At 37.8% G+C, this 27023-nt stretch overlaps 1 protein-coding gene across 2 annotated transcripts in view; it reads left to right on the top strand.

The window, feature by feature from the left end:
• The window catches only part of LOC103096141 (protein FAM170B-like), a 269561-nt gene that overhangs the window by 36831 nt on the left and 205707 nt on the right, over positions 1–27023 (top strand). For both annotated transcript variants that reach the window (XM_056810153.1, XM_056810155.1), the window contains exon 4: positions 13519–13642. The gene's annotated coding sequence lies outside the window, so the exon portion shown is untranslated. The remainder of the gene's footprint in view (positions 1–13518; positions 13643–27023) is intronic.

The following is a 27023-nucleotide window of genomic DNA, read 5'->3' as shown; positions in this document are numbered from 1 at the left end:
GTACAAGGCCTTAAATGGAAAGGCACTCCAGGCATTCCACATAGTGCTGACCAGCATATGGGAAGAGGAAGACATGCCCCCAGAACTCAGAGATGCCTCCATCGTAGCCCTATACAAGAACAAAGGCGCATGAGCAGCCTGTGACCACTACAGAGGCATCTCACTACTCTCCACTGCTGGAAAGATCCTCGCCCGTGTTATACTCAACAGACTCCTGTCATCTGTTTCAGAGCAGAACCTGCCTGAATCACAATGTGGCTTCCGACCAGATCGCAACACCATCAACATGGTCTTCACGGTGAGGCAAATGCAGGAAAAATGCCTTGAGCAGAACCTGAGTCTCTACATTGTCTTCATAGCCCTGACAAAGGCGTTCGACACAGTGAATAGGGACGCATTGTGGGTGATCCTTAGCAAGCTCAGTTGCCCAGTAAAATTCGTCAAACAGATCCAGCTCTTTCATGTCGACATGACAGGGGAAGTCTTATCTGGTGGAGAGACTTCCAATTGCTTCAACATCTCCAATGGCGTGAAACAAGGCTGTGTCCTCACTCGGGTACTATTCAACGTATACTTCACCCAGGTATTACGACATGCTGTGATGGATCTAAACCTGGGTGTCTACATCAAATACCAACTGGATGGCTCACTATTCGACCTTCGCCACCTGACTGCAAAAACAAAGACAACAGAGAGACTCATCCTGGAAACTCTTTTCGCAGATGACTGTGCTCTCATGGCCCACCAAGAAAATCATCTTCAAACCATTGTGGACAGGTTCTCCACTGCAACAAAACTGTTTGGCCTGACTATCAGCCTCACCAAAACAGAGGTGCTATTCCAACCTGCAGCAGGGAGGCCAACTAACCAGCCGTGCATTACAATCAACGGCACGCAGCTTTCTAACGTCAACACTTTCAAGTACCTGGGCAGCACCATCACCAAAGACGGGTCCCTAGACCATGAGATTAATGCCAGGATCCAAAAGGCCAGCCAGGCACTCGGGCGGCTGCGCTGCAAAGTCCTCCAACACAGAGGTGTAAGCACTGTGATGAAGCTCAAAGTGTACAACGCAGTGGTCCTCAGCTCGCTCCTGTACGGTTGCGAGACATGGACACTGTACCGGAAGCACATGAAACAGCTGGAGCAATTCCACCAACCCTCCCTCCAGTCAATCATGAGGATCCAATGGCAGGACCGAATCACCAACCAGGAAGTCCTCGACAGAGCCAACTCCACCAGCATCGAAGTAATGGTTCTCAAAACCCAGCTACAATGGTCTGGACACGTCATCCGCATGGACCCACAGCGAATACCAAGACAGGTATTCTACGGTGAACTGTCAGCTGGACTCAGGAAACAAGGCCAACCAAAGAAAAGATTCAAGGATCAGCTAAAGTCAAACTTGAAGTGGGCTGGCATTACACCAAAGCAACTAGAAGTTGCTGCCTCTGTCAGAAGCAGCTGGTGATCCCACATTAACCATGCTGCCACCACCTTTGAAGATGAGCAACGTCGACGTCTTGCCGCTGCGCGTGAACGCGGACACCAGGCCACAACCGCACCTCCCGTAACAACTGGCATCCCAGGCCCCATGTGCCACAAACTTTGCTCCTCAGTCTTTGAACTTCAAAGCCACATGAGGGTACATCAATAGATGATAATGCACAAAGACAATTGTCATTCTTGGTCACTGAGAGACTACCACTACTTATCTGTTCCCTTCCCCTCCTACTACTCTATTGTAATGTTGGTTTCTATAGAAAACTGAGTGTGGATGTGACTCTTGCTTTCAGCTAAATCTGATGAGCAAAGTTCAAGCACTGCCTGTCATAATCTCCATCTTCCTCCACTGTATTGACTCTTACACATCCCCTTTATGTGAGATCACTTACTCCTATCTCTACATTTCTCTTCTCCCACTGTGTTTTTCTTTCTTGCTCTTAATTTTTGTTTTTTTGGATACCATCTCATTCCATTCAGTTTACTCCCTTCCTTCTTTCTATGTATCCTCCTTCTCACTATCCTAATGAAAAAAGTTTTAAATATCTTAAATACCTTAAGTATTTTGAGTAATTTAAGTGCCTTAAGTGTCGCAAGTATCACAGCTATATTAAGTATCTTAATTAATACTTTGTCTTGTAGGAATTGATGTAGATAAAGTTAAAATATATAGTGAACTTTGCCCTTTGATGACAGTCCTCACACTCACTATATATTTTAACTTTACTGAAAACAGAATGTAATCAGTTTAATATATTGCATCACTTAAGTTTTTTACTTTTCTGTTAACCTTTCTGCTTCTTGAGGGTTGAATTTAATCAATGAATTTTCTTTCAACTCTGGGGGGATTTTTGGTCAGGAATACCTGGAAGTCTTCCATTTCATTTTTTTTTTATTCTGGAGGATTATGCTTAGTTTTACTGATTTAGATGATTCTTGGTTGGAGTCATAATCCTTTGATTTTTCAGAATATCATGTTTCACATCCTCTGGTCCTTTGAAGTAGAAGCTCCTAGGTCCTATATAATTTTTACCGACTCCAGGATATTTTAAATGTTTCCTTATAGTTACTCTCAATATGTTTTCCTTGGCCTGGGATTTCTGAAATTTGGCTGAAGTAGTCCTGGTAATTTTTAATTTGGGAACTCTTTCAGGAGGTGATCAGCAGATTCTTCCAATTTCTATTTTCCTTGTGTTCAATAACATGAAGGAAGTTTTCCCTGATAATTTCGTTTAATATTGCATCCTGGATTTTTTTTTTGATCAAGGCTTTCAGGTATTCCAATGATTCTTAGATTATCCTGGATCTATTTTCCAAGTCAGTTATGTTGCCAGTGGGATATTTCAGATTTTCTTCTATTTGTTTTTCATTCATTTGATTGTTTCATTGTTTCCTGATGTCCCACAGAATCATTAGCTTCCATTTGCCTGATTCTAAATTTTAGAAAGTCATCTGCTTCCTTGAGTTTTTGTGTCCTATTCTATTTGGCAAATTTTACTCTTTAAAAAGTTGTTTTCTTCATTGAATTTTTTCCCCAAGCTCCTGACTATCAATTTTCTTATTTGATCTTTTTACCTTCTTTTAAAATTCTTCCAGTTCTTTTGGGTCTTGTCACATTTTCACACTTTCATTTGAAGCTTCATATGTTTCCATTGTTGTTCTCTTGTGAGTTTGTATTTTGATCTTCCCTGTCACTAAAGTAACTTTCCAAGGTGAATTTTTTTCTTTGTCTTTTGTGCATTTTTCTAGGTTTGTCTTGTTTTGTTAACTCACCTATATGTTGAAGTTCTGCTCTGCTCCTGGGATAGAGAGGGAGCACTGTTATAAGCTTGTAGAATAGTTTTCTCTGGGGTTTGGGGTAGGTCTGGCTGCCTTTGAGTCCCACACTATGCACTTCAAATGAGCAGCCTCGTTGGTTTCTGGTGGGGAGGTTTGCAGGTATTTTGTCTAAATGGATTCTGCTCCCTTTGCTGCTAGTTACACTGATTTCTCATGCAGTGAGCTGGTCCCCATTCTGCTCTTTTCTCCTCTTTGGCCTTATGGCTTTTGATGGGCCCGTCACTGCTCTGCTGATTCCTCTGAATGCCACATACATGGGACTACTCTCTCTTCTTACGTCAATGAGACAAGTTCCTCCTGTTTTCCTTTATTTGGGGACATGGGGGTGGCAGGATTTGAACAGGTTCCTCCATCTTAACTCCTAGAAGCACCGAATTCTTTTTTTTTTTGGTTACAATACTCACTTTATTTCCCTCCCTCCCCTCCACTGACCCTTCCCACAACAGATGCGCAATTTCATTGGATATTATTTATGTCCTTGATCAGAACCTATTTCAATGATGTTGTTTGTACTAGGATGTTCCTTTAGAGTCTACATCCCCAAACATATCCCTTCGACCCATGTTTTCAAGCAGTTGTTTTTCTTTGGTGTTTCTACTCCCACATTATTTCCTCTGAATGTGGATAGTGGTTTTTCTCATAGATTCCTCCAAGCATTTTGATTTCTACTCCTAGTCCTGCCACAGAATTCTTTTAAAAGAATAACACAGTTCAAATATCTAAATCACAGAAGAATAAAACAGAAAAAAACTATAGACAAATATCATCAATGAACATAACTCAAAAATTTCAACAAAATACTAACAGATTATAGTGATTTATCCAAGAAATCATTCATTCTGACCAAGTAGGATTTATATCAAGAATGACAGTTCAACCTTGGAAAAACACTCAACATAATTAATCATATTAAAAACCAAAACATCCAAAACCACAAGATCATTTCAATAGATGCAGAAAAAGTCTATGATAAAAAACTATACTTAAGTGATAAAATCCCACAAAGCATAGGCATAAAAAAGAATTTTTAAAAATAAAAAGTACCTAGACAAAATCAAAGTTAAATATCATATGCAATAAGAGTATACCAAGTTTTTTTAAAATGCTTACCCTGTTTTAGTATCAATTCTGAGCCAGAAGAGTGGCAAGGGCTAGACCATCACATTTAAGTGACTTGTCCAGGGTCATGCAGCTAGGAAGTTTCTAAAGCTGGATTTTATCCAGACTTCAGACCTATGGCTCTATCCATTATGCTATCTAACTGCCCTCAAGTTTTATAGAAGACAAGGAGTGAAGCAAGGATGCTCTTCCTCCACATTATTATTTGATATAGTTCTGGAAATGCTAGCAGCAGCAATAAAAGAATGAAATTAAAGGAATAAAGGTAGGTAGAAAGTAAAACAAATGAAACAAAATCAGCCCTTTTGCTGCAGTTTACTTGGAATATCCTAAGGAACATAAAAATATTTTAAATTGAGGTGAAAGCTTCAACAAAGTTCGGACTACAAAATAAATTCCCCCAAATCAGAACAGTTTCTAAATAATAGCAAAATATAAGAATTGTAATGATGGGAAGTAGGGAAAAAAAAGAACCATTGGGGGAAATGGAATGTTGAGAGCTCTACAGGTGCATGAGGCAGGAACAATAGTTGGAAACTGGACAAGGACTTCTGGGAAATTTTCCTGAGGAGGGGGTCTGGAGTGCTGAGACACAGAAGGTAGTGGAAGGAGGAGCTGTTTCTCAGGGCCATATCAAGACATCTTTGGAGATTTCCCTCACTGACAGAAATCCTAACATTGCCGGTTCCTGCTAAAACACATTGCTGGTTCCTGTGAACAAGCCTAATTCCTCTGAAGACTTTCATTCCATGAACTATTGAGATACTAGACTCAATTTGGTGAGCAGTGCTCTCTCCCCCTTTTGATTGGAATTAGATTATTTAGGAAAAATAGTTTTAGGATAGATTTGGGAAGGGAAGGTGGACTTTGAGATGTGGCAAATTCCACCCACTGAGAGGATGAACCTTTGAAGAGGGATTCAAAAATTAGGGTGACCTACAACCCCCTAACCTCTACCCACTTCTTCCTTAACCCCAATTACAATTAAATCAAAATAAGCAGTCAGATGGCAACTTCAAACTTATTTATTTGCATCAAGGAAATAAGCTCATTGGTAGACTCCATCTTCCTGCCTGTTTTCAAGAAGACACAGGGGAGGTTTGTCAGTGCCCCCAAAGTAGCACATAGTTGGATTGGGGTCCCACATACCTTTTTCTGTGGAGAAGACTTCCCCACTGCCTTTGAGGGCCAGCATGGCCATCAAGGGGCAATCCTTCACCAAGGGGAGATCTCCAGTGGGTCTCCCTCAAGTAATTTTGGGACTCTGGGAGGGAATAGTGAGGGAAGCCATTTTCATCAACCCTTTGCTCATTGCCTTCAACCCTTATTTCTCCATCTAAGGAGAGTCCTTAAAAATTACAGTTGGCTGAGCCAGTTTTGGGGTGAAACCTGCTATAAGGCAATAGGAATTTATTTTAAAAACAAAACATTTCTCAGCAGAGAACTGGAAGGCAGCCATTTTCTTTTCTATCCACTACAATAGCCTAAGAAGTTCAAACATCTCAAAGAATAAAATTTTTAAAGGGGCAGCAACACAGCTCCTGCAAAATCAGATAGAGATAAAAACAATGGAAAAATCTAAAATAACAATGCTGTTTCAGCAGCATCTTCTTGCTATACAAATTCTGGTCAGTACTATATGGCATATGGGTGGAAGTGATTCCACAATACATATTGGGAATCATAGCCACTCATACCAATGACTAAAAATAGAACTGGAACAACTCTTTGCATTCTTGCCTATAATCTTTGCAGCCATATTATCCTTCCTACAATTAAATTACTCTCTAAAGAATCTAATCAAGAAAATACCTGGGCAAAAGGAAGATAATGAGATACAGATCCTGACACTTAAAGAAAAAATAACCCAATTAGAAAAAGAAATAGAGATAATGAAAAACAAAAAGGGGGAACAAACACTAGATGTTGCAAAACAAACTGTAGAAGAAATAAAGGCAGAAGTGCAAATAGCTAAAGATGAGGTAGAGAATCCAGTACCTATCCTACCCATTCACAATCATGCCACAATACAACCTGATTCAGGCATCATCCATGTAAAGACCCATAAACCTTTCTCTTCCTCAGATCTAGAAAACCTGAAAAATCAGACATCTACTTTTTTTTTCTGATCCCTTTCCAGGCCATAAAAGAATTTGAATGCACAGACTTTTTGATACAACATTCTCAGACATTGAAATTCTTCTTTTGGAGATGTTTACTCCTTCAGAAAAAGTAAAATTCATTCAGGAAACTAGAAACAACCCTAATTTAACCTCATGGACAGAGCATTTTGAGGACCTGGAACTTTCGGACCAGTCAAACTCAGTTTATTTAAGAAGGGCTAGAGAAGACTTGGTGGAGAGTATGAAAATCTTCACCAAGTGTTCTGACGCATGGAGTAAATTTGAAAACATAATGCAAGGAACAACAGAGCATCCTTCAACATTCCTCAATCGCTTGCTAGAAGCTGGGGAAACTTTACTGGGTTTTCAAGACTGTTCAGAAAATAACCTCCAGCACATCAGGAGGCAGTTCATTAAAGGCAGTTCCCTACCTATCAGGACATATTTCAAATTACATTGACCAGGTTGGGAAAACCTCAACATTGAGGACCTTTGCAAAACTGCATCTATGTTCATGAAGGATCCCAAGAAATTATTGACTCCAAACAGACTCTAAGAGGAAAAGACCCCATCAAAGATTTAAAGCATCAATTAAAAGATGCAAAGAAAAACATAAAAGACAGGGAAATGGAGGAAGTGAAATCATTAGCTACTCTCCAAGCTATTGACTCCTATTGTTTCTAAATCTTTTTTTCTCCTAATCTGTTCTATTGAACACTAAATATAGGTTTTGGAACAAGCCTTTAAGCCTCTTCATTTTGGGGCTTCCAATCTCAGTTGAATTGCAAATAAAAGCTGAATCTGGAAGCCCCAAAATGAAGAGGCTTAAGTCTTGTTCCAAAACCTATCTTTGGCTTTGTGTTTTATTGCATCTTTTCCTTTTGCTCTCCCCTCTTTCTATATTTAGTGTCTGTGGCCTCCCTTGCAGGTTAGGGTCCTACCTGCCCACTATGTTGTACTGGTTGCAGCAGTTAGGCTATGCCAACATAATAACAATATTACCAAAAATTATTTAGACTTTTACTGTCATCTCAATCAAATTACCAAGAGTAAACTTTAAAAAATTTAATAAAATAACAAAATTTGAAAAAGGAAAGATATAGAATATCAAGGAAAATAATTGGGGGGGGGGGGGATCAAGACCAAAGGATAATAGCATTTCCAGACCTCAAATTATAATAAAGCAGTCAAGAAAACCATGGGATTTGTTAAAGAATAGAGAGGTAAATCAATGGAACAGATTAGGGGGAAAAAAGATTTAGAAACAATAAGACTTAATAACAGTGTTTGATGAAGTAGAAAATGTAAATTATGAGAAAAAGCTTCCTGTTAGATAAAAACTGCTGAGGAAACTAGAAAGTAGTCTAGTAAATAGGCTTAGACCACTATCTCACACCACATTCTACATTCTACACACACACACACACACACACACACACATATACATGAAATAGACATTCCCTAATAAATAGCCAAAGGATATGAACTGCAACGTATTCACATTAAAAAGTGCTTCAAATAACAAATAAGATAAATACAAATTAACACAATCCCACAGGTTTGCCCTCACATCCTGCAAAGTGGCAAAAATATCAACAGTAAATGTTGGAAGGCTTATAAAATAATAAGTAAACTAATAAATTGTTGGTGGAGCTGTGAAATGGTATAATCATTTTGGAAAGCTTCAGTGAACCATTCATGACTTCATGGAATAGAGTTCCTCTTCCCAGGTGTTTGTGACATACCATTCCTGCTGAGTACCCCAAAACATAGAAATCTCAGTTCAAGGATGCATAACCAGTTCCAAGAAATCCTGGGAATGGGTTAACTCCCCTGTTCACACTCTGGGGAGGATTGGGGAGGATAGATTGTGTCTCTTGAGAAGAGCTTTAAATCTGGTGTGCTGCTTACAATAAATGTTCATTATCCCTCTTTGATAATGTTCCACTCTTTCTTGCGACTCCATAGCTGTTCTCCGACAGCTCTAAGCTGTCCCCCGACAGTTCTAAACTGTCCCATATTGCAACATCTAGATGTACCCGACAGAAAGCAATCTGGAATTATACAAATGAAGTGAATAAAATTTTTAATTCTTTTTTTTGAGATCCAAAATCTTTCCCTAATTCCAGCTCTTCTGTCACCCAAGCAAGCAATGATACCCATTATTTGTGTGAAGTTATGTAAAAATTCTCATATTAACCATGCTTCCCCCAAAAAAGAAATAAGAAGAAAAACAAATTCAGTGAAAAAATTTGCTTCAATGTACATAAGAGTTCATTAGTTTTCTCCATGGAGGTGGATAGCATTTTCTCATCATGAATACTTTGGAATTATAGGAGATCATTGCAGTATCACAGTTGATTACTATTTAATATTGAATTCAATATTCAACAATGTTCTCTCATTTCGCTTTGAATCAGGTTTTTGAAAATCAATATCTTACATGATTTATTATAACACAATAATATTCCTTCACAATCACATACCACACCTTCAGCCATTCTGTGAATCTTATAACTGCTCAGACTCTACCTTAGAACATTTGGTTAAGGCTATTCCCCATTTTAAACAATGGAGATACTTAGTCAGGAATGTATGTGAGAACTTTAAATTATTCCACCCATACTTAGGTATACTTTAGGGGAAGATAAAGTTGTAAACTCCTTACTGAACAATGAAAAATTCCCCAACCCATACTTATAGTGAGACCAAGCGCTTAAGCTAGGTCAATTTTTAGATCTAATACAAAAGGGTGCTAAGTACCTATGAAGGTCAAATTAATCACTAAAAGGTCAGGCAACTTGCAAGGGACAACCTTAGCAAAGAGGTGTGAAGTTTTAGTCTACCCAGAGAAGGTGATAACAAGATGTGAATTAAGAAGATGATAGCAAGATGGGAATTAAGAATGGTCAGTCCTTTGGAAAGCGTCTACTATGATTGGTAGATGTGAAAATTTAGGGGAGGTGACATAGGAGAAAATTCTCTTTAAAAGGAGGTCAGAGGCCTCTGGACTTAGTGCAGCTTAGGAAGCTGAATTGGAGGCTCTTGGTGGCTGAACTTAGTTGAGCTCAGGAGCTGAACTGGAGGGTCTCTCTGAACACTAGAGTTTTGCTTGGAAGGATCTTGTGGTGAGTGATTAAAGACTGACTTGACTTAGTTTTCTCTCTTAAGGAGAAAGGCCTAGGCCAATTAGGGCCTATTTCCTCTTACTCTCTCTCTCTCCCTTTCCTTAATTCCTTAATTTGTATTAATTAAAATCTCCATAAAACCCAGCTGACTTGGGTATTTCATATTTGGGAATTGTTCCCATGGTGACCACTTTATTTTTAATATAAAATCAAGACACTAAAAATTTATCTTTGCAGTTTTGGCAATTCATATTTTCGCGGTCACAGTTTATGGCAACCATTCTTTTGTCTGTAACAATTCCCCAATTGACTGGCACCTCTCAATGTCCAATTCTTTATCACCATAAAAGATGCTATAATTATGTTTGAATCTCTGAGTTCTTTTCCTTTTATCTCTTTGGGGTATAAACCTACTAATGGTATTTTTAGTCCTTTAGCCATAGTTCTGAATTGTTTTGAGGTTTCCAGTCTGGCTGACTGATAAATTGTAGTGACCATGGAAGGGAATGAATATAAGATATCTGGGGCCAGTAGTTGTCATAAGAAAAAAAAAATTAAGTATGCTTTTTTTTTTTTAATTTCCCCTTAGTGATTCTCTTGAGTTCTGTATTTGGGGATCAGATTTTCTGTGTAAATCTGGTCTTTTTTTCAGGAATGTTTAAAAATCTTCTATTTTATTAAGTGACCATACTTTACCCTGCATGAATATGGTCAATATTGCTGGATAGTTTCATTCTTGGTTGTAGACCCAGTTCCCTTGCTTTCCAGAATATCATATTCCATGGCTTCCAGTCCCTCAGTGTGGGTGCAGCCAGGTCCTGTAATCCTGACTGTGGCTCCATAATATTTGAATTATTTCTTTTAAGCAGTTTGTAGTAGCTTTTCCTTCGTCTGGAAGTTCTTGAACTTGGCTATAACATTCCTGGGACATCGTCAATTGGGAATTTAATGCAGGATGTGATCTTCAAATTCTTTCAATCTCTATTTTACCCTCTTGTTCAAGAATATCAGGGAAGTTTTCTTGGATAATTTCCTGTAGAATGATGTCCATGCTTTTCTTTTGTCATGATTTTATGGTAGTCCAATAATTCTTAAATTGTCTCTCCTTAAATTCTCTCTCTTGGATCTAGTTTCCAGTTCTGTTCTTTTTATCAATAGGTGTTTCATATTTTCCTCAATTTTTTTTATTCTTTTGATTTTATTTTATAGATTCTTGCTGCCTTGTGAAATAATTTGTTTCTAGTTGTTCAATACTAATTTTTAAAGACTGGATTTCATCCCTGGCTTTTTGACCCTCCTTTTCCTTTTAATCTATTTTTCTTTGTAGGTCAACTTTCACTTTCCTTGCCTCATTTTCAAGCTGCTCAATTCTGGCTTTTAAAACAGTATTTTCTTGTTTTAGTTCATGTGCTTCTGTTTCCAGAGGACCTGTTTTGCTTTTTTAAGTTATTTTCTTAATTTTCTTCAGCCTCTCTTACTTGTTTTTTGAATTGTGTTTTGAATTCTTCCAAAGCCCAAGTCCAATTTGCTGAAGTTCCTGAGTTTTTGCTTGGTATACCTTGGTCCTCTTTGTGTATTACCTAAATACAAGCCACTGATTATAATTTCTTCTATTCTTTTTCTGTTGTTTACTCATTTTTCTTCTTCTTTCCCCCTCTTTATTGGCTGTATTCTTGCTCTTCTGTTTATTTACTGGATCTGTCAAGTTGGGCTTTTCTGCCCTGAAGGGGCTTATTCTCTGTTCTACTGATTAACTGAATTAGGCTGGTGGAGCTGACCTGTTGTATTAATGTTGACTGGTGGAGCTGACTTGTTGTATTAATGTTCCCTGAGGCCAAATCTTCCCCAGCTGTCAGAAGAAACTGAAGGTAAAAGTGAAAGTGTGGAGGTGAGGGTAGTGTAAGAGCAGGTTGCAAAAAAAGGGAAAAATATGGAATTTTGAAAGAAGAGTGAGTGACAGCAAAGACCATTAAGGAACAGAGCATGCTGGGAGAGAAGAGAAGACTTAGCAAAGATCCATGAAGAACTCAAGAATTTTTTGAGCAGAGACCTTGAACAGGCAGGAAGCATTTCTTTACTGGGGACCTTTGCCAAGAGCCATAGAGGATTCATCTGTATATGTCCCAGAAAATACCCCCATCAATTTATTTTATCAATATAATACCTCTAGAACATCTCAACAGAGGGCCAAAACTATTCAGATATTGGGTGGTCATGGACTCTTTGCCAGAGAGCCTAGCTGTCCCCCCTTTGCCCTTTATACTTACACTGAACTTTCCTTAGCCCTATAGTATTATAGATACAATTGAGAGATTAGTGGGAAGGGTTGGTGAAACTCAAGTTGGCTTGACAGCTGCTTGAGTGAAGGACCAATAGGGAGGAATATAAATCAGGGACCCCAACTTCCTCATTCCAACTTCCCAACTCTTCTCATTGCCATTGTTCATAAAATCTTTCATTATGCAGTCAGATATTTCTTGAGACTTATTGTTTGAAGCCAAAAGGGAAGGGTATCTGTTGTGACCAGATCTGCCATAACAGAATGCCAACAAAGACCCCTCCCCCACTGAGTCAAAGACTCAGGGAGGCTTGTATCTGTAACATCTGCTTACCAGGGAAATCTGGGGTACCTCTTACATCATATGAAAGGGGAGACCTTCCTCCATCTTCCCATCACACTCACACAACAGAGAAACCCTTATATCCTGTGCAGCACTCCTAACAGCATCACCTAGGAAGAGTGAAGGAGAGCAGGAGCCTACCCATAAAGACTCCTATTCCACAACACTTGGCTGCCTTTCACAACAAACTCCCTTTAAGACATTATTTAACCATCTTTATAATAACATCTGTGATGATTGGATTTGGCTATTTCCTAATTGTAACAATGAAGGTACTTAGCTCTTCATCAATAGTGAAGATAAAATTATAAGCCCCAGTTTATTTTTAGATTTTAATCCCCAAAGTGTTAACTTAGTATTTAAAGTAGATCTACCCATTTAACTAACCAAAAAAGGTGTTAGCTAATTATAAAAGGTGAGCTAACCAAAAAAGATGTTAACTAACTACAAAAAGTATAACTAACTAAAAAAGGTGTGAACACCCATTTCATACATTGAGTGGGGAGTCTTAGGGAGGAGAGTCTGTTGTGATTGGTAGACATAAAATTTAGGGGAGGTGACACAAGAGAAAAAGATCTTTAAATAGAGGAAATAGAGGCACACAAGGATATTGATCAGATTGATAGATCAAGATCAAGATAGATCAAGTCACTTGGAGTTGGACTGGAAGAAGACATTCAGAGTTGAAGCAAAGAGAGACACTTGAGGAGAGACTGGAAGACAAACACTCAGACTTGGAGTGAAGACACTTGGATGTGGAACTGTACCCCTGGAAGAGCTCATGCAGGAGACCTCAAACTGCTTTCCTTTTAGATGATCACCATGGTGAGTGTAGAGGCTGACTTAGTTACTTGCCCTTTCTGGAGATGTGAACCTCCAAGAAAGGCCCATTGTCTTGAGACTCCTTTCCCCTGGCTAGGGATTAGAATTTCTAAATTAGCTCTGAGGAAACCAGAGCTCTCTCTCCCCTTTTCTCCCTTCCTTAATATCTTCCCTCTATTGTAAAATAAACTACCATAAATTCCATTATACTGTAGTAATTCATTTTGGGATTTAGAAATTAAATCCCTGGTGACCACTAATTAAATATTAACGTCCAATCATAAATTTAACATACATAAAAGCATAGTCAACATACAATCCTTACAATAGTTACTCTCATCCTCCTCTCTTCCTTTCTTTCAGGTGCCTCCCTGCTATCTGTCTGCTCAGAGCCCTGAGCTTCCCATGGTGATATCAAGGTATTCTGTCACAGTTGCAGCCTTTGCCTTGGAATCCCAGTCAACCAAATTCTTACCACCAGTCTCAGGTATCTCATGTTGGAGATTGAGCTTTTCTGCCCTCTAAAGGCTTCTTTTCTACACTACTGATAGACTGAATTAATCCAGTTGAGTTGATCTGCAGAGCTGAATGTGCCCTGAGGCCAAAACTTCCAGAGGCAGAGGCCCAAGAAAGAGGAGTAGTGACTGAAGACTACAACCAAGCTGCCATCCTCTCTACCCCTTTCCTTCAGCTGCCTCCCTGCCAGCTGTGGTTAGAGCCATGAGCCTTGAGTAGCTATGGTAGCAAGACACTCCCTCCAGGATTGTCTTGACCACCCAAGTGTCACCACAGTAGGTGGCCAAGGGATCCTGGGGCCTTCCTTCTTTCTTTTCTTTAAACCTGAGAATTCAACCTTCTCTGCATACCTTTTAAGTTGAATCAAGCAGGAAGATCTCCCGGCTCTGTCCTATTGTTATATTTGGTTTTCTGTTCCCCTCAAAGTGCTTTGTTTTTGATTGGTGTGGAAGGGTTTTCACAGAGGAATCAATTTTTGCTACTTCTAAGCCACCATCTTGACTCTGCTCCACCCCCAAGTGTGCCTTTCTTGCAGGGTCAAGAGCTGTTTTGTTTGTTGCTTTTTTAAAATGACTTTCTTTTCCACAGAACAATGTTTCTTCACAGTAATATAAACCAAAGGCTAGAATCATATTTTTCTTGAATGGAAAATTCCTTCCTAACCGCATACATGTGCTATTTTGGAGGCAATAACAAGCATTCTTTGGAGCCTGAAAGCCGCTGAGAAGGCAGTAATAGTACTATGTCTTACCTTAATATAGGAGTGCTTAACTTGGGGTCCATGGAAACACCTCATATAAATTTCAGAAGGTCTATAAAAACGAATGGGGAAAATTACATTTATTTTCACTAACTCTAACTGAATTTATCATTTTCATCAATTTCTAAAGCAGACAAAAACATTATTCTGAGAAGACTGCCAAGGAAGTTGATGACATATGAAAATTGTTAAGAATTCCTACCTTAACAAAACCAGTGCAACCAAAATTAGAAGGGAAACAAAAAATTAGAGGAAAAATGTATAGCAAGTGTTTCTGACAAAGGCCTCATTTCTCAAATATATAGAAAACTAAATTTATAAGAATAAAAAGCAATGGCAAATGGTCAAAGGATATGAACAGGCAATTCTCCGATAATGAAATTAAAATGATCTTTAGTCCTATGAAAAATGCTCTAAATTACTATTAATTAGAGAAGTACAAATCAAAGCATTTCTAAAGTACCATCTCATGCCTATCAGATTGGCTAATATAACCAAAAAGGAAAATGATATATGTTGGAGAGGTTGGGGAAAAACTATCACACTAATACTCTGTTGGTGGAGCTATGAACTGATACAGCAATTCTAGACAATGATTTGAAATCATGCCCAAAGAACCATCAAAAAACTGTACATATCCTTTGACTCAGCAATACTGCAATGCCAACAAGATCAAAGATGGGGGAGGGGGGAAGACCTATTTATACAAAAGTATTCTTAGCAGCTTTTTTTTGTAGTGACAAAGAATTGGAAATTGAGGAGATGTTCATCAATTGGGAAATGGCTGAACAAGTTTTGATATGTGATTATAATGAAATACTAATGTAACATAAGAAATGATAAATAAGACGATCACAAAAAAACCTAGACTCATATTGGACTCATATGAAGTGATGTAAAGTGAAGTAAGAAGAACCAAGGAAACATTGTACATAGTAACATCAATAATGTTTAATGATCAATAGTGAATAACAACTATTACCAGCAATGTAAGCATCTAGGACAAGTCTAAGAGGCACATGTTGAAAAAGGCTATCCAATGCCATGAAAGGAAATGACAGTCTGAATACAGATTGAAGTATGCCCTTCTTCACTTTATTTCCTCCATCAATTTTTCTCTAGTATAAGTGATATGTATGTTCTTTTACAACCTAACAAAAATGAAATTATGTATTGTATTTCACAAAAGAACACGTACAACCTATATTGTATCACCTTCTGTCTCAGGAAAAAGGAAGGGGTGGGAGAGAATATGCATCTCACAATATTGGAAAATGATTATTAAAAAATAAACACATATACACAAAAGATGGTTTGCCTTAGGCACTAATTTATTCTACCACACTGGTTATACTTACTAGAAAGAAATTTGGAGTCTCTTCTATAGGGTAAAGCTATAGAATCCCTAGCACCTCAGCTGTAAATAGCAAAGCAGTAAGTAAAAAAAAAATCCCAAAATTTGAAAACCACTCTCCACCTTCCTTATGAATTCAAGTAAGGAAAATATTTCTGCCCAGATAGACAAAGTCTTGTAAAAAAGCTCATTGTCTTTGGAAAGTATCCAAGACCCGGGAGCTTTTCTAGTACAGAGGCATTCTCAGATCTGACTAAGATATATCAGGTATAGATATAAGATATATCAATAAAATATGACCTCATTTGAGGTTGACTGATGTTTATTTTCTCTCACACTACAACAGGCATAATTCAGACTGTAAAATTATTAACTTTTTTTCCTGAGGTGACAATATATTGTGTCCTTTGCTCATTATCTAGCATGGCTAACACACTAAATTTTCTAAGTATTGTACTAGTTAAAAGCTGGCTCTACATCTTTCTTGTTATAGCTAAACAAAAGAATTGTCTTCAGATACTCTCTCTAAAAGTATGCAATGAATGTTGTGACCTAGAAGTTAACTCCAACTTGCTAACTCTGTTAGTTCATACCCTAATAATGACCTCCTTGATGCAGACTCATTCTCATAGCACCATGAACACTCAGGCAAAAACATAATAAATAAAAGCCCAGGTCAAATGGCCATCACTCAATCTGTAAGGACTATATTGAATTCTTTAGGCATACTGCTGGTATACCTAGTATAGCCTTAAATGAGGTTCTCCAAAGGAGAACCAACCTATTGTCCAGGGTAGCAACACTTTTGGAAAAAGAGTTCTGCCATCATTCTCAACATTATCTCCAATCTATCAATCACTGCCATTAATGGGTAGCCAAGACAATTGATCAATAAGAATTTATTAAGTACCTATCATATACTAAACACTGGGGATACAAAGAGACAAAAGATATTCCCTGCCTCAAGGAGTTCACAGTCTAATGGGTAAGAAAATACACAAATAACTATCCAGACAATCTATCCAGAATTGGAAATGGCCAAGCAAGAAAATAACTAAGATTACAAGGGATCAGGAAAAAATTCTTGTAAAAAGCTAAGATTTTATTTGGGACTTGAAAACAAATTCTTAAATTTTATTGCTCTTTTGAATAGTTTAGTGACAAAAATACATATGTGGAAAACAAGGGGGTACCCCTCAACTGGGGAATGGCTGAACAAGTTGTGGTATATGATGATGATGGAATACTATTGTGCTATAAGAAATTATGAACTGCTTGATTTCTATATGAAATAGAAAGATCTCCATGAACGGAGCAGAGTGAAATGAGCAGAACCAAGAGAACATTGTACACAGTAACTGAAACATTGTGGACAATCAAAAGTAATAGACTCTGCTACTAACTGCAGTGCAATAATCCAGGACAATCCCAAGGAACTTATGAGAAATAATGCTATCTACATGTAAAGAAAGAAATATGGGAGTAGTGTTTAAGTGCTCAAGGAGCAGAGTTTGTGGAATTGAAGCAAGACTGTCTTCTAGCCGATGGCAAACATGCTAATATTTTTACAGACTCTCTGTATGCTTTTTCAGTATGCCATGCAACAGGAAAGATTTGGAAACAACAAGGTTTTATTACTATATCAGGAAAACCAATTGCACTTGCAGAAATAATAACTGAGTTGTTGGATGCTATCCAGAAACCTAAATAGCTTGTGGTGATCCATTGCAGAAGTCTTGCTTGTGGTAGATATTCAATTTCTAAAGGAAATCAGAGAGCTGATATAACTGCTAAGTATGCAGCCTAAAATGCTCCAATGTATATGTAATGAGTTTGTCAACTATAGAGTATGATGATTTAGAAAGAGTGTATGTGGACTCAGAAATTCAGAAGTGGAAGGAGTTCAGAGCAAGAAAAGAACATGGTATATTGGTTGCAGACACTGGAAAACCACTGTTCCAAAAGATTTGAATACCTATTTATGTCAAGCTATTCACACAAAAAGTCATTTTGGTACTTAAGCTATAGTCGATTCTGTAAAGACAATGGGTAGCATTGGGAATAAGTACTGTTGCAAATAAGATCTGTAGTAGTTGTTCCGTTTGCCAAAAGTTCAATCAAGATGAATTCAGCAAAAAAAAAAAAAAAAGGTTTAGGTGGTAGACTTTGGCATACTGTCCATTCGAGAGTTTGGAAATTGATTATATAAGTATGCAAAAAGATGGGAGATACAAGTTTTGTTTTGTAATTGTAGATAGATTAACAAAGTGGCCTGAAGCTTTTCCATGTAATACTAATACAGCTAGCTTTGTGCTGAAAATGTTACTTAAGGAAATTGTTCCTAGATTTGGTGTTAAGGTATTACAATAGATTCTGATAAAGAATCTCATTTTACACAAGATATTCTGAAAAGAATCTATGAAAATCTAGGAATAACACCTAAGTATCATGTTCCTTATCATCCACAAAGTTCAGGTCAAGTAGAGCATGTGAATAGGGAACTCAAGACTATCTTGGAGAAAATTTGTGCTGAAACTCATCTAAAATGGCCATTCTTCCCATAGCTTTGTTTTACCTGTGTATAAGACCAAAATTAGATTTACATATGACATCTTATGAAATGCTCATTGGACTTGCTCCATTGCAGGCAAAAACTTGTAAGCCTGTTTATACATCTCTCTTAGGAGGAGATTGCCAGATTGCTTCATATTTAAGTGCATTACAGCAACGGCTTAGAGAACTGCATGATCTGGTCCATTAGATTATTCTCTTCATAATTTTCAACCAGGTAATATGGCATATGTGAAAAATTTTGCCAAAATATCAGCAACACAAGAGAGTTGGGTAGGTCCTTATACAATTGTATTAGTTTCAACATCTTCAGTGAAAGTATTAGGAAGAGATTCATGGTATCATTGTTTGCATATTAAATTAACTCATGGAAATGATAATGAAAATGTAGAAGTTGTTGAAGAAGAAGAGTTTGTGGAATGCTGAGATCCATTAGTCAAATAGATCAGTAAGGAGAGGACCATTCCAGTGGAAGAGGATATTCTAATGGAAGAGGACATTGTTGTTGAAGAGGAGGATTCACAAAATTGATGTACAATGTACAAAGACTGAAAGACTTATAGATATTAAGCAGATAAAGACTTTGAGGAGAATTTTCAATGAAGTGCATCAAGTGATTGATGGACTAATGGTTTTAAGAAATTTGGGTAATGTAATATAGCAACTTAGCATATATTCATAAGCATTCACCAATACATATTACTACCATGGATTTTGTAGCAGAAGAATTCTTCAAACAAGATGAGAAGGAAAAATCTGAAGTTTTGTTAGGTATATTGCATGCAGCAATAACAATAACATAACACAACATAACATGAATAACAACATAACAAACACATATGCACAAACACATAAACATAGGATACATTGATTCACTATTTGAGTGAGTGAAACAATGTATAGCTAGGTAAAGTTAGTTCCTAACAGAGAATAGTTACCTACTTAGTATATAGTATAAATATATAGGATTAGTTTTAGGACATTTTATTAACATGGGGCTGTAGTTTGATAGATTGGAATTTAAGGTTGATAAAGTAAGATTCTGAATTACATTAAAAATACATTGCAACATTCATAACAACATACATTACATAGTACATATGACATATAACAGATCATATATCACACAAAGTGTAAATATATATAAATAGTGTGTATTATAGTTAGGGTTGTAGAATTGTATTATAGTGTATGTATGTAACATATGTAAACATGAAGTGTATATATGTGTATATGTATAGCATACATTGTGATAAAGGATGGATTTAATTTAGGTATAGAAATTTAGTTAGGAGAAGTATTTTGAAGTTAGGTAAAATTAAGTAAGATAAGGTAAGAAAATTAGATACTGACTTGCACTGCATCATACCCATTACACAACACAAACAACATATGACATCACATAGCAAACAAAATTGTAAATAAATATGTAAATATATGTAAATAGGGTATATAATAGGATTATAAATTAATTGTATTATAGTGTATATAGATATGTAAACTATGTGTAAATATAAAGTGTACATAAGTGTATATATGCACACATGTATAGCATACATGTATATATTGTATGTATGTTCTATATGTATATATGTGTAAATTATGTGCATAGCTTTTTGATTTGTGCAATAGGGGGGAATTGTGATAAAGGATGGAGAGGTTTGCAATTTGCAAAACTGCAAAAACTGAAAAGTGCAAACCTAGGTGTGATTGACAATGGCAAGTGACCAAGGGTCACATGGGAACCTAAGCTGGAGGATCTGGGAAGACTCCATCTTGCCCCAACAGACTTTTCTTCTGGTCTCCTGAGGAAGTCAAGAAGAAGGTCTGAAGAGGATTTTCCCTGTGTTGAACTGAGAAAGGGTTCCTGTATCTAGCTGCTGGCAGCATTCAATCTCACTTGGACATCAGGACTTGCTTGGACATCTAACAACAACAGATCCTGGCTCTAACTGGTTTTGGACCCCTGCTGTGATATTTGGGTATTTTGTTAAGTTCTTTTAGTTTAGTAACCTAGTTAGCATAGTTAGTTAGTTTTTAAATAAGAATAGGCATAAGTACATCCCTAAGCCCTTATTCCTTTCCCTTCCAAAACAATAAAGTAGATTTTTATATGTTTTTTCTTCTTGTGTTTCCCTTACCTGAAAATCCTGTCCTAACAACATGGATATATGTGTGTATTATATATAAATATTATGTAAATAGATCATATTTGATAAATTCTTAACATAGAATAAGATTATGTTTAATTTTAATCTATTGTTAAATGTATTTTGCATAAGTGAGTTTGATGGCTTGGTTCAAATTTTTTTAACTTATGCAATGTTGTGTTAATTACATTTTTTTAAAAAAAAATTTCTGGACTTCCGGTTAAGATGGCGGCTTAGAGAAAGCTGAAGTTCAGATCTCCGGAAAACCCTTCCCGACCGATCTCAAACTAGAAGCTCCTAAGGCGCCGAAATTCAAAACGATCAACAGCACAGACCCTGGGAACCCTCCTCCTGGACCTGGACCCAGTTCAAAAGGTACGGCTCCCCTTAAAAGCCAGAACCCGAGATCCCTCGGACCTCAGGGGTAGGAGCGCAGAGTCCAAGAATCCCGGAAGCGGCAGCCGCGCCGGGCTCAGAGAGCAGGGTCTGAGGAACAACAACCCTCAGGACCTTCTACCCGAGTCCCGGTGAAAGTTACTGCCTGGGGCTTCCGCTGCAGAGAGCTGGTCGGTCCGGGTGAAAGTTACTGCCTGGGGCCTCCGCTGCAAAGAGCTGGTCGGTCCGGGTGAAAGTTACTGCCTGGGGCCTCCGCTGCAGAGAGCTGGTCAAAACAACAGCAACCCTCAGGGCGAGCAAGACAGCCTCACGGGCTGGATCCTGCTATCCAAGTCTCAGTGAAAGTCTGTGCTCTCGGAGCTTGGGGAAGCGGCAGCCCATCCTCCCGCAGGCCGACGAAACAGCCTCACGGCCAGGGATTCTGAAGGCAACTTCCGAAAATCGAGCCAGGGGGAGAGTGTGGCCTCGTGGTCCGACCCTTCCATTCCAGTTCCAGTGAGGCATATTCAGTTTAACCCAGGGAACGCTCATAGAACCAACATCTGCCCAGGACTAAAGCCTCTGATCACCAGACAAAGACAAGAAAAGCCAATCCTCCACGTTCAGAGATGACAAACTCCACAGAAGCACAGAAGCCCCAAAATACCAAGAAAAATAAGAAGAAAGGGGCGACTCTGGACACATTCTATGGAGCCAAAATACAAAATACAGAGCAGATAGAAGAAGATATACAAGAAAATTCTCCAAAATCTTCCAAAGGAAATAGAAACTCTCCACAAACCCATGAAGAATTTGAATCAGAAAGGACCAAAAAGATGGAAGCCCTCTGGGAAGAAAAGTGGGAAATGATGCAAAAGAAATTCACGCATCTACAAAACCAGTTTGACCAAACTGTAAAAGAAAACCAGGCTTTAAAGCAAGAACTAATAAAGCAAAGCCAAAACATCAAGAAATTAGAAGAGAACATAAAATATCTCACCGACAAGGTGATAGATCTGGAAAACAGGGGGAGAAGAGAAAATTTAAGAATAATTGGACTCCCAGAAAAGCCAGAAATAAACACCAAACTGGAAATGGTGATACAAGATATAATCAAAGAAAATTGCCCAGAGATTCTAGAACAAGGGGGCAATACATCCACTGACAGAGCTCACAGAACACCTTCTACACTAAACCCCCAAAAGACAACTCCCAGGAATGTAATTGCCAAATTCCAAAGCTATCAAACAAAAGAAAAAATCCTACAGGAAGCCAGAAAAAGACAATTTAGATATAAAGGAATGCCAATCAGGGTCACACAAGACCTTGCAAGTTCTACGCTGAATGATCGTAAGGCATGGAACATGATCTTCAGAAAGGCAAGAGAGCTGGGTCTCCAACCAAGAATCAGCTACCCAGCAAAACTGACTATATACTTCCAAGGGAAAGTATGGGCATTCAACAAAATAGAAGACTTCCAACTTTTTGCAAAGAAAAGACCAGAGCTCTGTGGAAAGTTTGATACCGAAAATCAAAGAGCAAGGAATACCTGAAAAGGTAAATATTAAGGAAAGGGGAAAAATGTTATCTTCTTTTACTCAAACTCTCTTCTATAAGGACTACATTTATATCAACCTATGTATACTAATATGTGGGGAAAATGTAATGTATAAATAGGGGGTAAAGAAAGACCAAATAGAATAATGGTTCTCACACAAAGATTCACAGGGGAAGGGGAGGGGAAGAAAACTCCTATAAGAAGGAGAGGAAGAGAGGGGGGGGGGGTTACTTAAACCTCAATCTCAGGGAAATCAACTCTGAGAGGGAAAAACATCCAGATCCATTGGGATCTTGAATTCTATCTTACCCAACAAGGGTAAGGAGAAGGGAAAACCAAGGGGGGGAGGGGGAGAGGGAGAACAAAAAGGGAGGGAAAGAGAGGGGGGAGGGGGAGGGAACAAAAAGGGAGGGACTAAAAAGGGAAACATCAAGGGAGGGGACAAGGGGGACTGATTCAAAGTAAATCACTGGACTAAAAGGTAGAGCCGAAGAAGAAAAGGTTAGAATTAGGGAAGGCAATCAAAATGCCAGGGAGTCCACAAATGACAATCATAACTTTGAACGTGAATGGGATGAACTCACCCATAAAACGTAGACGAATAGCAGAATGGATTAGAATCCAAAACCCTACCATATGTTGTCTTCAAGAAACACACATGAGGCGGGTTGACACCCACAAGGTCAGAATTAAAGGATGGAGTAAGACCTTCTGGGCCTCAACTGATAGAAAGAAGGCAGGAGTGGTAATCATGATATCTGATAAAGCCAATGCAAAAATAGACCTGATCAAAAGGGATAGGGAAGGTAATTATATTTTGTTAAAAGGGACTCTAGACAATGAGGAAATATCATTAATCAACATGTATGCACCAAATAATATAGCACCCAAATTTCTAATGGAGAAACTAGGAGAATTGAAGGAAGAAATAGACAATAAAACCATACTAGTGGGAGACTTAAACCAACCATTATCAAATTTAGATAAATCAAATCAAAAAATAAATAAGAAAGAGGTAAAAGAAGTGAATGAAATCTTAGAAAAATTAGAATTAATAGACATATGGAGAAAAATAAATAGGGATAAAAAGGAATACACCTTCTTCTCAGCACCACATGGCACATTCACAAAAATTGACCATACATTAGGTCACAGAAACATAGCACACAAATGCAAAAAAGCAGAAATAATGAATGCAGCCTTCTCAGATCACAAGGCAATAAAAATAATGATTAGTAATGGTACATGGAAAACCAAATCTAAAACCAATTGGAAATTAAACAATATGATACTCCAAAACCGTTTAGCTAAAGAAGAAATCATAGAAACAATTAATAATTTCATCAAGGAAAATGACAATGGCGAAACATCCTTTCAAACCTTTTGGGATGCAGCCAAAGCGGTAATCAGAGGCAAATTCATATCCCTGAAAGCTCATATTAACAAACAAGGGAGAGCAGAGATCAATCAATTGGAAATGCAATTGAAAAAACTCGAAAGCGATCAAATTAAAAACCCCCAGCAGAAAACCAAATTAGAAATCCTAAAAATTAAGGGAGAAATTAATAAAATCGAAAGTGATAGAACTATTGATTTAATAAATAAGACAAGAAGCTGGTACTTTGAAAAAACAAACAAAATAGACAAAGTACTGGTCAATCTAATTAAAAAAAGGAAGGAAGAAAAGCAAATTCACAGCATTAAAGATGAAAAGGGGGACAGCACCTCCAATGAGGAGGAAATTAAGGCAATCATTAGAAATTACTTTGCCCAATTATATGGCAATAAATACACCAATTTAGGAGAAATGGATGAATATATACAAAAATACAAACTGCCTAGACTAACAGAAGAGGAAATAGAATTCTTAAATAATCCCATATCAGAAATTGAAATCCATCAAGCCATCAAAGAACTTCCTAAGAAAAAATCCCCAGGGCCTGATGGATTCACCTGTGAATTCTATCAAACATTCAGAGAACAGTTAACCCCAATACTATACAAACTATTTGACATAATAAGCAAAGAGGGAGTTCTACCAAACTCCTTTTACGACACAAACATGGTACTGATTCCAAAACCAGGCAGGTCAAAAACAGAGAAAGAAAACTATAGACCAATCTCCCTAATGAATATAGATGCAAAAATTTTAAATAGGATACTAGCAAAAAGACTCCAGCAAGTGATCAGAAGGATCATTCACCATGATCAAGTAGGATTCATACCAGGGATGCAGGGCTGGTTCAACATTAGGAAAACCATCCACATAATTGACCACATCAACAAGCAAACTAGCAAGAACCACATGATTATCTCAATAGATGCAGAAAAAGCCTTTGATAAAATACAACACCCATTCCTATTAAAAACACTAGAAAGCATAGGAATAGAAGGGTCATTCCTAAAAATAATAAACAGTATATATCTAAAACCAACAGCTAATATCATCTGCAATGGGGATAAACTAGATGCATTCCCAATAAGATCAGGAGTGAAACAAGGATGCCCATTATCACCTCTACTATTTGACATTGTACTAGAAACACTAGCAGTAGCAATTAGAGAAGATAAAGAAATTGAAGGCATCAGAATAGGCAAGGAGGAGACCAAGTTATCACTCTTTGCGGATGACATGATGGTCTACTTAAAGAATCCTAGAGATTCAACCAAAAAGCTAATTGAAATAATCAACAACTTTAGCAAAGTTGCAGGATACAAAATAAACCCACATAAATCATCAGCTTTTCTATATATCTCCAACACAGCTCAGCAGCAAGAACTAGAAAGAGAAATCCCATTCAAAATCACCTTAGACAAAATAAAATACCTAGGAATCTATCTCCCAAGACAAACACAGGAACTATATGAACACAACTACAAAACACTCGCCACACAACTAAAACTAGACTTGAACAATTGGAAAAACATTAACTGCTCATGGATAGGACGAGCCAATATAATAAAAATGACCATCCTACCCAAACTTATTTATCTATTTAGTGCCATACCCATTGAACTACCAAAATACTTCTTCACTGATTTAGAAAAAACCATAACAAAGTTCATTTGGAAGAACAAAAGATCAAGGATATCCAGGGAAATAATGAAAAAAAACACATATGATGGGGGCCTTGCAGTCCCAGACCTCAAACTATATTACAAAGCAGCAGTCATCAAAACAATTTGGTACTGGCTAAGAAACAGAAAGGAAGATCAGTGGAATAGACTGGGGGAAAACGACCTCAGCAAGACAGTATACGATAAACCCAAAGATCCCAGCTTTTGGGACAAAAATCCACTATTCGATAAAAACTGCTGGGAAAATTGGAAGACAGTGTGGGAGAGACTAGGAATAGATCAACACCTCACACCCTACACCAAGATAAATTCAAAATGGGTGAGTGACTTAAACATAAAGAAGGAAACCATAAGTAAATTGGGTAAACACAGAATAGTATACATGTCAGACCTTTGGGAGGGGAAAGGCTTTAAAACCAAGCAAGATATAGAAAGAATCACAAAATGTAAAATAAATAATTTTGACTACATCAAACTAAAAAGCTTTTGTACAAACAAAACCAATATAACTAAAATCAGAAGGAAAACAACAAATTGGGAAAAAATCTTCATAGAAACCTCTGACAAAGGTTTAATTACTCATATTTATAATGAGCTAAATCAATTGTACAAAAAATCAAGCCATTCTCCAATTGATAAATGGGCAAGGGAAATGGATAGGCAGTTCTCAGATAAAGAAATCAAAACTATTAACAAGCACATGAAGAAGTGTTCTACATCTCTTATAATCAGAGAGATGCAAATCAAAACAACTCTGAGGTATCACCTCACACCTAGCAGATTGGCTAACATAACAGCAAAGGAAAGTAATGAATGCTGGAGGGGATGTGGCAAAGTAGGGACATTAATTCATTGCTGGTGGAGCTGTGAACTGATCCAACCATTCTGGAGGGCAATTTGGAACTATGCCCAAAGGGCGACAAAAGAATATCTACCCTTTGACCCAGCCATAGCACTGCTGGGTCTGTACCCCAAAGAGATAATGGACACAAAGACTTGTACAAAAATATTCATAGCTGCGCTCTTTGTGGTGGCCCAAAACTGGAAAACGAGGGGATGCCCATCAATTGGGGAATGGCTGAACAAACTGTGGTATATGTTGGTGATGGAATACTATTGTGCTCAAAGGAATAATAAAGTGGAGAAGTTCCATGGAGACTGGAACAACCTCCAGGAAGTGATGCAGAGCGAGAGGAGCAGAACCAGGAGAACATTGTACACAGAGACTAATACACTGTGGTATAATCGAACGTAATGGACTTCTCCATTAGGGGCGGTGTAATGTCCCTGAACAACTTTCAGGGATCCAGGAGAAAAAAAACACCCTTCATAAGCAAAGGATAAACTATGGGAGTGGAAACACCGAGAAAAAGCAACTGCCTGAATACAGAGGTTGAGGGGACATGACAGAGGATAGACTTTAAATGAACACTGTAATGCAAATACTATCAACAAAGCAATGGGTTCAAATCAAGAAAACATCTAATGCCCAGTGGACTTACGCGT

The sequence above is a fragment of the Monodelphis domestica genome, chromosome 1 (assembly GCF_027887165.1).
Source record: "Monodelphis domestica isolate mMonDom1 chromosome 1, mMonDom1.pri, whole genome shotgun sequence".
NCBI lineage: Eukaryota > Metazoa > Chordata > Mammalia > Didelphimorphia > Didelphidae > Monodelphis > Monodelphis domestica.
This window is presented reverse-complemented; position numbering and strand designations above follow the sequence as displayed.